The sequence below is a fragment of the Molothrus ater genome, chromosome 5 (assembly GCF_012460135.2).
Source record: "Molothrus ater isolate BHLD 08-10-18 breed brown headed cowbird chromosome 5, BPBGC_Mater_1.1, whole genome shotgun sequence".
Lineage (NCBI taxonomy): Eukaryota > Metazoa > Chordata > Aves > Passeriformes > Icteridae > Molothrus > Molothrus ater.
The window spans coordinates 57,917,718-57,931,692 of NC_050482.2; the positions used below are offsets into that span (position 1 = coordinate 57,917,718).

General features: G+C 44.1%; 1 protein-coding gene across 2 annotated transcripts in view; it reads right to left on the minus strand.

The window, feature by feature from the left end:
- RASSF8 (Ras association domain family member 8) overlaps nucleotides 1-13,131 on the minus strand; it is a 74,348-nt gene extending 61,217 nt beyond the window's left edge. Inside the window, exons 1-2 of one of the 2 annotated variants that reach the window (XM_036405024.2) lie at nucleotides 8,152-8,171; nucleotides 7,295-7,440 (exon numbers count right to left, since the gene is read on the minus strand). The gene's annotated coding sequence lies outside the window, so the exon portion shown is untranslated. Of the gene's footprint in view, nucleotides 1-7,294; nucleotides 7,441-8,151; nucleotides 8,172-13,042 lie in introns of those variants that run through there. The other variant, XM_036405026.2, reaches the window with a different exon arrangement.
- Nucleotides 13,132-13,975: the final 844 nt, after the last annotated feature.

A 13,975-nucleotide genomic window follows, 5' to 3' on the forward strand; every position in this document is an offset into this window, starting at 1 on the left:
AGCTTCCAGCTGAAAGCCTGACTTGTCCTGTTGGGTCCAGAGTGGGATGACTCTCTAAATCTCAGCTACCACCAGGGAGTGACAGGCCCCTCTGTGACACAAGTCCACACACATAAAGGAATGCCCACTCTACTATCTCTTGCAAAAGCAAGCTGGCGTGTGAACAAGCAGCCCTGAAATCCTGGATTCATTACCAGGCATGTATTTTTCCCATATCACCTTACTCAAGTATGTGCATAAACATTCCTATAGAATAATCTGTAATTTAACTCCTTGTTAAAAATCTTACCAAATAAATGCATATACTGCATTCTGTTAAAAGTAGTTTGGATAAAAGAGTTTTTCCTTCTCTTCCTTATCACCTCTAATATTTCCTATGTTTATAGATTTTTTCCAACTCAATAATTCATGGGTAATTTCAATATATTGTACATTTATGACAAGTTTCCCTAGAACACAGTTTATCTGCTGCATTCAAGTACAGAATCATTAGATTCCATAGAAAAACCCAGCTCCTGGAAAGCTGAGAACTTACTCTGCAGTTTAGAGGAAGGTCATAATAACTTGCCCTACTCTACCTCTTTAAACAAAGATTCTGCAGCAGCCAGAAAAGAAGATGCAAAGAAAATCCTACATGTTCTGCATTTACCCAACTGAAATGCTGTAAAGATGAGCAAAAAAAAAATTATTTTTTTTTAAATTACTTACAAGCAAAGATTTATTTACCCCTCTGGCTTAACTGCTGGCAGTATCAGCAAGGCAATCCCATTACAGCTGACAGTGGCTGTGTGGTACAAACACCTCTTAAAGAAAAAGAAAATAAACCAAAAGCCAGAACCCTTCAGGCTGGAAGGAGCTGCTGGAGCCCAGCCTCCTGCTCAAAGCAAGGCCAGTGCTCCATTCAGACCAGGTTGCCTTCACCAGCTGCATCTGAAAACTGACTCAAAGGATGAAGATGCTTCTCTAGAAAATTAAAGCCTTCTTTACGTATGGTCATTAATAATGACATAGATCAGAAAGCTCCCAGTAGCCCTAAGCCAGTGACAAACCTTAAATCACTTTCTTTAAATACTTCTACACTTAATGAAGTTCAGAGCCACTGAATGACTCCAGTTTCCCAACGCGTTCCGAGAATTTTTAATACAGTGCAAAAAGTGTCCCCTATTAGTGATGCTGAATCATTTTTAAGCAAGTTGTGCTCACAAATGACTACATCAACACAGGCAGAGCTGGAATGTCAGCTCTGAGGACAACCAGTATTGACTCCAAGTAAGCAGCTGGTTTTCTCCCAGCCTGGGACAAGGTGGAATAAACCAATTTGAATTTTGTAGAAATAACTTATGTAGGTAAGTTTGCACATTAGTTTTTAATATCAGCCATCACAAATGCTTTGCTGTCCCCTTGATCCAAGACACAGCACAAATAAATCAGTTCCCAGAGACAAATACAAGCAAACACATAAAAGCAAACTTAGGTAAGTGATTCGTGTCACAAGATTTGTTTGGGGATGATGGCTCAAATTGACTTGTGCCCAATCACTCTTTACCTCACCCTTTACACACATTTCCAATGCTTCAAATAAGCTTTGGCATCTATTAAATGAATGTAAGAGCATCTTACATGAAGATCAACAGATTATTTCCTACATACGGTATATTTTTAATAGCATAAGCTGACAAAGCAGCACATTTTTACAGGCCTACATAAATCATACTTTAAGCTTTTTTTCCTCTTCCTTTTCAAATAAAACCCATGTCTGATAAATGTTAATAGAAAAAAAAAAAAAACAAACCTGAAATTTCTCTAAGAAGAGGCAAATGCAGGCACAAATCACCAATTCCCACATAGTCAAGCTCTGCCTCAGGTTCACACATTGTCAAACTGGCAGCAATGAGCAAATAGGTACTAGGAGAGCAAACAATATTGTTAAGAATTTCAGGACATGCTTGGCCTTTGCTTTAATAAAATTAAGTGACGTGAACAAAGCACAGAAAGAACATCTCTCAACAAATCCACAGGGTTCAGTGTGAACAGAAGAACAGACACCATTTGCACCTCAAGAGTGCTAAGAATACAAGGTAACCAGCAGTCAGACACTAATGATGGGCTCAGCATAGCAAAATAGAACCTAGAATTCTTTTTAATAGAACTGATGGAAAAGAATTTCTCAAAGGATATGCCCACCAATTTACTACTGTATTAATTAAGAACAAAAACAAATCAGTAAAAACTTCTAAACTAATACTGATTCTTTATTTTGTGATCACTTTTGAAGTTCTGTATTAATTCTCAACATCAGGAATAAATCCACTGCAGGAAATCATATAACAAAAACGCTATTTTGGAAAAGGACTATGAAAATGAACAAAGTCAAACTACTCAATATCTGCCTTAGCTTTAATGTCTTACTTGAATGTCAGATGTAGTAGAAAGGACCCATGTTGGAGCACTAGAGTTATTTCCTTTTTCCTAGTTCAATAAGCACAGGACTGACTTTATTAAAACATAGCAGGAGTCAGGAGGACAGGGAGAAGAAGAACACAACACAGCAAAATGAAAACAGTGGCTGTACAGCAAGATTATTTTGAACTTCCATCAGAAGAACACACAAACCCTCCCAGAAAGCTCTGTATGCTCACAGAGCACTGGAGCACAGGCATTAGAGTTACTAGCCTGCAGGAAAACTGAAGAAGTTGCAAGAAAAGATGTAAGAACAGTCAGTGGCTTATTTGCCACACAGTATCTGGGTAGCAACTGCTGGATTACACTTGACACCCTTCCCAGCTCCTGGAATTGACAAGGTACAGTAACAATTCATGGCTGCCTCCAATTATCTTGTAACAAATCTGACTCTTCCAGTCAGCTCTCTTCCTAAAAAGATGAACCTTTCCTTGGTACTTGTCCTTTAAAATGTTCAGTATTCCAAAAGAACACCCCAGTTTACATTTCCTTTTGCTTGAGCTTCTTGCTAGCAGAGCAGCTGTACCTCAGCTACGTGCCTACTGTTATCCCACTCGGGGTGCCAGGTAAATCAGCTTAACATCATTGCCAGGCATTTCCCCTCAGTGATGTGACAGCCATAGCACACACGGCCTCAGTGACTCACAGGGTGGCTCACAGGTGGCACTGCTTGGCCATCATCACTCTACAGCTGTGCCTTTGCCACTCCAGCCTGCCTGAGGAGCCTGTCAGGGTGCAACAGAGGCTGTCAAGTTGCTACACAAGTTAATCAAGAACTTGTTCCAGAGCTGGACTTCATTGCAGGGACATTATCCTGGGCATGCCAACAGGCTCGCCCACTGAGAATGGGACATGTACCTTCCAACTGCTGATTTCAGGTCTCATTATTCATCTAGTAGCCATACCTTTTATTTTTACAGGAAAAAAGCCACTGATAAGTAGTGGTCCAATGTCCAAAGGAAGTTCACTCCGTAACCTTGCTCAAACTAAGGTCTGAACTCTGAATGAAGCAACTCATGGCTCCCCCTGCCAATATTAAAATCAGACCAGATATTCCCATCTGCCTTGTACTTGAAATTCCAGCAATAAAGAGGCTCAACATTACTGCTACACATTGTGACATCACCACAAGGGATTTAAATTTTTTTTTTTTTTTTAAACAAGATCCTTGAACACTTCCAGGAATGGGGCATCCAGAGCTTCTCTGGGCAATCTCTTCCAGTGCCACACCACCCTCACAGGAAAGAATTTCTTCCTAATATCCAATCTAAACTTCCTCTCTATAAACTTGAAGCCATACCCTCTTCTTCCCTCTTGTTTAATTTTCTACTCCATTATAGAACTGTCTTCACTTTACCACATGCTTTATGTCCATGTCAGCAAGAAAAAGAAGGGTATTCTTAAAAATGGTGTATACATTGAATGCTATTCTCATGCATACTGGTCAAGCTGAGGATAATGGAGGTCTTTTGAAATAAAATATAGTTTGTCCAGAGATCACTGTGGACTATCAAAGTAAACCATGCTCAGGAAGCATATAGATTTCCAATTATTTAGGCTTTTGCATATACACTTACAATGACAAGCATGAAGGGCACTGTAAAATAGGAAAGAAATACCCTTGCAGCATATATTTAAATAAATCCAGTCATCCTCTGCTCTGCTAGCCACAGTTAAAGCAAACATATTTTTACAAAAGTTGAGGTAATATTTAAGATTTTTAGAACAAAATAATATTGTTTAAAAATGGCATTGCATTTGTCAAGCATTTAGGAAGCCACAAGACTAAGACAAGAAAGTGTATTTGCCATTTCTTTCTATTTATGTCACATTTTTATCTTACAGTGTGTAAGATAAAATTCAGAAAATGCTAATGACTTTAAAAAAAGGATCAGAATTTACTACACTAGTTTATGCTCAGGGAGGGAAACACAGGGCTCTTGCAGCTGGTAACATTGGTATATACAAATATGAAAATACAGCCAACTGCATTTCCTTACCCTGTGTTGAGGATGGATGTTTTTGTCATGACAAGTAGCGTACATAAAAAATACTTACCTGCCACAGGCACTTTAGTATTAGAGAGCAATAAAAAACCAAAACACTAAGGAATGTGACTGTATTTGACTGTTCTGCACATCTGTAATGGTTAATGTTTCTAAGCAGTCCTGGAAAAATAATGAAAGCTGAAGAATGAAGGGAAAAGCAGCTGATAAATGAAACTAAGCATCTTGTCAAGAAAGATAAAAATGTGGTTAGAGGTCAGTGAAGGACAAGGGGAGGGAGAGAGTGGAAGAATTTTAGAATGTTTCTGGTTGGGCTTCCCTAGAAGGCTAAGGCAGAGAGCTGCCAGAAACAAAAACACTGTCTCTCAAGCAGCAGGGGAAACGAACACTGACAGGATGTCAGGATCACAACAGGACAGGTGCAAGTTAAACCCAACTCCTGGACAACAGACAGCAAAGTGTTCCCTCTGCTCTGCTCCAAATAGCTCAGCAGCAGAAGAATTGGAGGAATGCTCTGTGCCTGGGAGATGTGAAGGGAAAGCACTAGTGTCTTTCCCTCCCATCCAAAACCAAAAGCTGGGCTGCAGCTTAGACGGGCACCTGGAAAGCCACAAAGTCTTGAGAGAGTGTTTAGGAAGCCTGGTGGCAGGGCAGAAAGGAGTGGCAGTGCCATCAGACACACACAGAGAGCACAGGAACGAGTCACTAATGGGAAGTGCTAAAAGAATGGCAGCAGGAGAGCAGCAAGGGTTGGGAAAGAGCCCCAAGTTTCAAAAGGCACACTGTGAATCCAGCATAGAATCACAGAATGCTCTGGGTTGGAAGGGGCCTAAAGACCATCTCATTCCAACCCCCTGCCACAGGCAGGGACACCTGCCACCAGCCCAGGTTGCTGATCAAGGCTGATGAGGAGCTTTGCAATGAGTTACAAACAGAAGACCAGCAACTCCTAACAGACCCAACGCCCCTTCTGTCTTACCAAGAGTTTAAGTAAAACCAAACGCCCCTACTGGAGAACACTTTAAATTGTAATTTCTGGCTGCTGTCAGGAGCCCAGCTCTCTCACAGCCTAGCTAAGGAAGGTGAGCCTCTTCCCCTAATTTCTGCCTCAGAAAAATGACCAACCCACAGCACACAGAACTTGCCGACAGCAAACTCACACCCAGCTCTCCTCCTGTAGCACGCACCACCTCCTAAAGGTATGTGCCTCTTATCTTCCAGCCTTGCCTGCATGGACTGCAAGTTCCTTTGATTCACTAAAACCACAAGGGAGGCAAGCATCAGGCCTAAAGTAGAATATTATCTTAATTCTTGAGTTACGAGACCGGACTGGGTTTTCTAATAGCTGATCACCATCACAGATGTCCATCCTCACTACATCAAAAGCCATCTAAAGACAGTTCTCTGTGGTCTCACACAGGACAGCTTGACCCCAAACAGCACTGCTGTGCTCTGTGTCAAGCTGGTCACTTTCTGGTCTGTTCCTGGGAAATAAGGGAACAGCAGAACTTTGTACATTTCATTTTGTTCTGCTCCCTTCTTCCATTCTTGGAAGAAAAGCCCAAAGACTTTTAATTTATGGTATATTTCAGTTTGAAACAAAGACTAGCTCACAGGACATGAGGGAAGCAGGCAAACTGCTAAGCAAATACAAGAACTGCAGTGAAAGAACATGGGTAGTAAAAAAGAAAATTCAATTTCTATTCAGAGTATTTAACTCTTGAATGAACTCTTATGAATTTGTAATTTTCTGCCAGAACTTGCTCACTAGAATGAGTTCTGACAAAAGATTCTGCTACACTCTACCAACTCCTTAAAAAAAACCCAAAAAACCATGTTCCCTTGTATGCTAAATAGCCTTTGTTATCTCTTTGGAGTATCAGGTTACCAATTCCAATCCCATTAGCTGCATGAAAACACTGCATTGTATTCAGTGTGACTGTTCTTTGTTAGTCCCGTGCTCCTCTGTGCCACTTCCACTGCTCAAAATACAGAGTCTCCAACTCAGCTTATTCATAGTTTCTGTCCTTGTCCCCAGTGAAAACAGTGCAAATGCTTGGACTGACTTGGAGGGAGGGATGAAGCCCAGGGCAAACTTGCTAAAAAAAAAAACCCAAAAAACCAAAGGAAAAAACAACCCCACAACCACCCCCCCAAAAACAAACAAACAAACAAACAAAAAACCCAAAAAAACCAAACCAAACCAAAAAACCAAACCAAACAAACAAAAAAAAAAACCAAAACACAAAAAAAAACCCACTACAATCACTTCCTGGTGGGCAAGGATAAGGGCATTCAACCACTGCCATATGTTTCTCTCTGGATAGGAATTATTATTCCAGGTACAACTGCTAGTTAATATTGCCAGCTACACAGCTGCAATGGCACATTTAAGCATTTGCTCTCTTGATTCCCAATATCAACTTCTAAATATTATCAGCTGTGGCATCTTCGTACTTTATTCTCCAGGAAGACTCTGACATGTGCAGCCACTGATGAGTTCCTTTTAACTTTCCCTCATATGTCAAATAGAAGAGGGAGAAGAAAGACAAGGACAGACACAGATTTTACAAGCGTCTAAGTGCTTAAAAATGGTGCAATTTAATATGGACCTGGGGGATTTGCATCAGTGAGTGCTCTCCTTCTCTGTTTGCAGGGAAAACCGATTTCTTTATAAATTTCACTTAATGCCACACTAGTCAGAATGAACGTTAGTATCAACCTACTGGATACTTGCTAATAATTCACTAATTGTCAAGATACATGCAGCTTTTATATGGCTTCAAGCTTAGTATTTAAGAAACACAGACTGACAAGCAAATACCTACCTTTTATAAAGCAAGAAATTGCGCTCTGCTCTCAATAATCCCATTTTACTCAGAAGGAGGTAATCACCATCAGCAGAGGCATGGCAGGAGGGAGCGGAATGGAGGAGAGAAAGCAGATCAGATCTGTTGAAGATCTCCAAACAGCCCTGTGACAAGAACAGCACACCCTTCAACCCCCAAAGCCACACTGTCTCCCCATTTCAGCACAGACACAAAACATCTGGCTGCCCAATGGAATCACAGCCTCTCTTTATCCTTGCTCACAAAACTGCTGACTGAGAGTAAAACCTTAAGTTTTGAAAGGTTCTTCCAGAAACTCCGAACTCCTTTCGAACAACAGGTTGGAAACATTGACAAACACTTCAGGAGTCCAAAAATATTTTAGCAAAATACTTCCAGTTCACTTGAAGCAAAAGGAATTTCCAGCTCTGAAGATTCCTGGGGAGAACACAATACAAAGAAAGCACCGAGAGCCTGGCCAGTTTAAAACTGGACCATGCAGAGGCACAGCAAGGTACAGGCTGGAAACGTGTCAGGTACTGTTGCAGGAAGGGAAGTAAAACTCAAGGTTACACCGAGTACAGCTTTCAAAGCAAGTAAATAAATTCAAACTACGATGTCGAGCCTGGAGCAAGGGCAGATGCTGGAAGTCAGTTGCATTACACATTTCCAGAAGTTTCCCTCCCCTTTCTGCTCAAAGGAGTAGTAAGGCATTAAAATCTGACGTCTCAAAATACCATAAAACCATCATGACTACCAACATGGGGAAAAAGAATTCTCCTTTCAAAGGCATAGATGTCATATCACACTACTAAGGAGGGAGCAATACCACAGCAGAGGACAACATTCAAGCTCACCTTTAAAGCTGTGCTGCTTGCTTGCAGGTGAAAAACAAATCCCGGAGCGCCTCACAACTTTTCCAAGCTCAAATATCCTCTTAGTGCATCTGCATGAGCATTTTCCATTGACAAAGAAGGTTAAACCCTCTTAGCTGAAACACACATTGCTCTATCTACAGTGGTCATTCCAATCCTCAAAATTAATGTCAGTCCCACACAGAAAAACTTCAGGGATCTTCACAGGTTATCCATGGATTACTTGTAACTGCTCTGCAAATATTTCCTCTGAGTTCCACTATCTGGGACCACATAGAACACACAGACCATGATATGAAGATTCAGTTGGCAACAACTGGTGTAGACGTGTCTTGCACAGCAGACTCCAGTACTGGAATTTAAGTAAAAACGTAGCTTATAACACTTGGAATTGGCAGCATCCTCCTGTATGATAATGCAGTACACTGGAGTTTTTTTAGTTACTGTGGATGAAGTTGTGAAGTGTTTCCCCAAACTCAATTTGAAAGAGCACAATGCAATTGGCTGCAATGTAACTTTACTGCTCATGTTTTGGAGCTGAAATTAATCCAGTAACGTATATCACCACCTTTGGAGACACAAGTGATCAACAGATCACTCTCTGTGAACTATCCCGTACATATGGGGGAAAAAAAAATCTTTTTATAAATATTTACTCATTTAAATTACAGCTCTATCTTGCTACCCACACAGAGGAGACTACAGAGATGACCGTCCATCCTCATTACCATTCCTCCCTTCTTGTGCTAAAGATAGCATGGAGAGTAAAAATAAATAAATCCTCAACAGCATTAGGAATTAGACAATGTCATGTTGAAAGATACCCCAGATGAGGAGCCTTATCTCTCCTGGCTGGCTGGGAGGGCAGGGGGGCTCTGACCCACAGAAGGGAGGTAGCACTTAAGCCTCCCCTAGGTGGTCTCTTGCAGCAGGCTCTACTCCCAGCTGTAATTGCTCCTCAGTCCTAACGGGATGCCTGACCACTCTGGAACAGTTCAGCAGAGTATTTAAACAGATGGATGGTACAGGCCACTGGAACAAACCCCATTTTTCCCTGGCTGCAGCTTTCTTTCAGTGCATTCCTTTGAAGTCTGTGCCACTGAGGAATCAACAACAGCTGAGAAACATGTGTTATCATACAACACCGAGCCGCACAGCCACAGCACTGCACAGCAAGATGCTTTTGTGCAATAATCCTGCACTACAGCAAGCATTACAGGGTCTTTGGGTGTGGGTGAGCCCATTTTCCAAGCACAAGAAGAAAGTAAACAGATTCCTCCCTTCTTAAGGAGTGACTCAAAAGCAGAAAGGTGAATTACACAGATTTCTCAAGCACCTGCCAGCTGAAAGCTCACAGTGCCTGTCTCCTAGAGTCCTCTCAGACACATTAAAACTCTCCATATTTATATCATCACAAAGATGACCAGATGCTTGCAGAGACACGAGTGAAGTAACAACCCAAAGGGGTCTGCAGTTCCCCTGGCAGATGTGACAAACCCCTGTATCTACAGCTTGAACACACCTTCCTTTCCCAAGCAGGATAAGTTCTGTGATCTCAACTTCACAGGTGACAAACTGGAGAGAGACTGAGCAGGATGGCACTGCTCAGCACACACAGACCACTCAACCCCCTCCCCACACTTTATCAGCACAGAGAGAGATAACATACAGCCCTCAGAATAGCCAAGGGAGAAAACACCATGACCATCCCCTTATCAGCCAGGAAAACCACTCCTGTCAAAGGCATGAGATCACCACATGCTTTGAAGGGGAATGGGAAGGGTAGGAAGAATTAGTTATTTATGAAACTGAATTTGAGACTAGATTTGCTGTCCAGATTCAGAAGCACAGAGCTGGCTATGTGCATATACAGGAGGAGAGCAAGTTATAAACACATAACACATATATACACACAAACACACCTATACTTGCCCAGTAACAACTGTCTACAGAACCAAGTATCATTTTCACTGGAGAAAAGCAACAGGTCAGAGCCTCACATTTACGAAGTACCCCACTCTCAAATATTACAGGAAGGCAGGCATTGAGATTATAACAAATCTCATCACACTGTAAAGTCCCAACCCCACCATGAAAAAAAAAAAATTACAGGAAAACACAGGCTTTCAAAAAAGCCTGAGAAAACCCAAAAACATTTACATTTAGTGTCAAGATAGAAGTCTTAAAGACTTAAAAACCCAAGCAAAACCCCTAAAATTAGAAAGCAAACACACCGGTGGACTAAGCTAAGTTCATAATTACAGACCTCACAAAATAAAATTACCAGGAACAACAAGCATCACACTGAGGGGGGTCCTCAGCCCAGTTCCCACAGCACCATTTTCCACCCTGCAATTCAGTTTAACAGTTTCTTTCTGGAGAGGTCAGTCCTTCATAGTCAGCTTGAGGCAGACTTAAGGAACCATAGAAAAAGCATGCACTGATACCGTCAGAGATATTCAGAGGATAAAAATAGCCCCAGTCTCAAAACCTTTGCAGCAACGTAAAAATCCAGTGTTGCTCCAAATAAACGGTGATGCTCAAGATCCCTACAACTTTCCAAGAATGAGTATCAGCATGAGCCAAACTACCACCAGATAAGCAATCAGAATGACAACTGAACATTTACATGCAATTATTCTTATAAATCAGATGAAAAAGCACTTCAGAGAATGGGGGCAAACTCAGTATCCCGAGAGGTGCAGGCAGCTTAGGCAGGAGGTGACACGGCCCTGCGATGGCAGACACAGGAGCAGAACCCATCAGCCTCAGTGCTCAGCTCCGCACTTTCAGCAACTCAATCTCCTCCATTGCTTTTCAGAGCTTCCCTCAAACAGATTTTAAGAAGGTATATTAATCAACTCAATTTGGCTCTTCAGAATTATTGCTGGTGTTTCCAGCAATGGTTTGAAGTAGTTTTGAAAGACCTAAACTTCTTGGTAAATATGACTTGGTATTATTTCTCTCCTCCTATTTCCCACTATGCCAAACTTTATCATCTCCAGGAAAGATTAAAAACAAGATTAATTCAAACAATGGATCAAATTCTAATGGACTCCCAAAGGTGGAAAGGATGGAGAGATTACTCAACTGTAAGAAGTGAATCATCTTTATCTCTCAGTTGTCCTAAAGGGCACACAACTAAGTACAAGGAATCCCAAGCAGTCATTTCAGTTCCCTCAGCAATTCATTCCATATCAAAAATACTTTTTGCTCTAAGACTCAGAGAAGTACTTCCAATTTCACGTCTAGCCTGCTTTCCAATGAGATATCATCAAACAAAAAGTTAATCCGAAATTAAATTTTCTCTCTTCTCTAAAAAAAAGCAGGGGAAAAGTAAGGCTGATTTTATTTGCAGTTCGGCCACGTGGTGTTTTGGACTTTTGGAAGAGTATCTATCAGAAGAGGCAATGTAACAGAAGGAAGAACCACCCCCAATCAAAAGAGTTGACTGTTCATTCGCAAGCTACGTACTCTCTACTGAAAAAGACAGAGCCCTTTACTTTCACAGCACTTAACACCACCGCACCGCGCCCAAACCCAATTAGCAGGGAGCCTGAACGCCCTTAAACAGGTGTCTTGCACGAATCATTAGGCAATTGATTCGCTCGCTCTCCACAGCCCGGCAAACACTCAATTTCAACGTGTGATACTGACCAGAGCTGAGGCAGAAACTCACAGGTCCGAACCTGGCTTCCTAAACCCCCGACAGCACTTTCTGCCACAGATGAGAGCAGTTTCCAGCGGTTTTGTTAAACGTGTCAACCTCCGACACACCTGCAGGCGTGACAGGTGTAATTCCAAAGGGGCCACCGGAATCTGTGACCTTCCCCCGCCTCCTGATTTCCCACACTGACGAAACCCACGAGCAACACTGAAATGCAGTTTAGGACTGCGTTTAAATCACCATTCTGCTGGACAGAAAACAGGCTAGCACACACCGGACTAGCACAACCCCAAACCGGACCCTGGAGCAGACCTCCCCAGCACCACTCCGGAGCTGGAGAAAGCAAGAAGCAGAATCCATTTCCTTACCCTTTAAAGTTCATGCCTCTGTATTGTCCTACCGCACTGTATTTGCTTAAGCTTTTCTCATCAATAGTACCCCACGAGAAAAAAAAAAAAAAAACCCGAACCAAAAAGTCTTATGCATTCCCTGCCGGCAAAACACATTTTCTTCTAATCTTTCTTCTTACTGGGGAAGAAAAAGAGAGAGGGAGGGGTTGGGGCAGGAATAAAAGAGATTAATCGTGAAACAAACCGGCACTGCCCGAAGAAGGGGAAGAAGAAAAAAAAATACCAAAACAAACAGTCCACGTAGCAAAAGGAGAAAAAATGAAAAGGAGAAAAATAGGCTTAATTTTCTTTCCGGTGACAGGAAGAGAAGGGGAAAGAAAACTACTACAAAGATTTCCCTGTGTAAGAAAAGTAGGTTTTGAATTCCCTTCCTCAAGGACACCGAAAAATATCCCTTACTTTTCCACGCGATGCCCAACGGATGCCAGGAGAGAGGAAAAGCCGGAGGAAGCCGGGGAAGTAGCGAAGGAAGAAGCCAAAGGACAGAAGCGAGTGCGAGAGGGCTGGGAAGAGGCGAGAGGGGGAACGGCAGAGCCGAAAACGCCAAAAAAAAACCCCAGAAACAACAGAAAAAGAAACAAAAAAAAAAAAAAACTCAAGAAAATCCGAGGGGAGATGGGAAACGGGCGAGAGGGACGGGAAAGTTGGCGAGCGAGGAGGAGGCAGGGAAGGGTCACAAACCCCCCAGCGGGGACGAGCCAGGAGCTGCCGGAGAGGGGACGCAGAGCCGGGAGAGCGAGCAGGGGACGGAGGGAAGGAGCGGGGCAGGGGAACAGGACTGGGGAGTAGCACTTACCGCCCGTCCCCTCGCTCGCTGCGCCGGCAGCGGCTCCGGGCGCCCGTCCCGCGGTGGCTCCGGGGCAGCGCCAGCGGCCGCCGGCCCCGCCTCGCTGCCCGCGGGGGGCGGCGCGGCCGGAGCAGCGCCCAGGGCTCGGCGCGGCCCTGCCCCGCTCCTCCCCGCCGCGGGGCTGGGCGGGCGGCAGTGCGGGGAGGGATGGGGGGGGGGGGGGGGGGGCCTCCGCCTCCTTCCTGCCGCTGCCTCGCTCCCCTTCACCGGGGGAGACATGTAACGGAACTGGGGCGCCAGCACGGCATTGTGGGAGCTCTTAAAGCCGCAGCCGCCCCCGCCGCCCCGGGCCCGGCCCGGCAACCTCGGGAGGCGGCGGCGCTGCAGCCTCGCCTGAGTGGAGCCCCTGGAGCCGTGCCCGGCACCGAGAGCTGCCTCCACCGGCTCAGGCGCTGCAGCCTCGCCTGAGGGGAGCCCCCCGAGCCGTGCCCGGCACCGGAGCCGCCGCTGCCGCCTCCACCGGCTCAGGCGCTGCAGCCTCGCCTGAGGGGAGCCCCCCGAGCCGTGCCCGGCACCGAGGGGCTGTGGGAGCTCGGGGCCGCCCGCCCTCCTCCACACCCCCTCCCGAAGCACAGGGCGAGCCCCGGAGACCTCGGATTACTCTGTGGTTTTGCACGAGATTTTTTTTTTTTTCCTCCCCCCCCCCCACTATTGTTTCTGGAAGAAACAAGAATGCCTTTGGTGCTTGTTTGAACCGGGATGCGGGAAGCCGACAGGCAGTGTTCTGTGTTGTTGCTGATTTGGATTTTGATGATGGAAAATTCCCCGGAAAAAAAAAATTAAAAAGTCATAAACCTCAGAGCAGCAAAGACTGAAGGCGGCTGTTTGGGGCAAAAAGTTTTTGGTATGAAGTTTTAATCAGTTTTGGGAAAATGACCATTA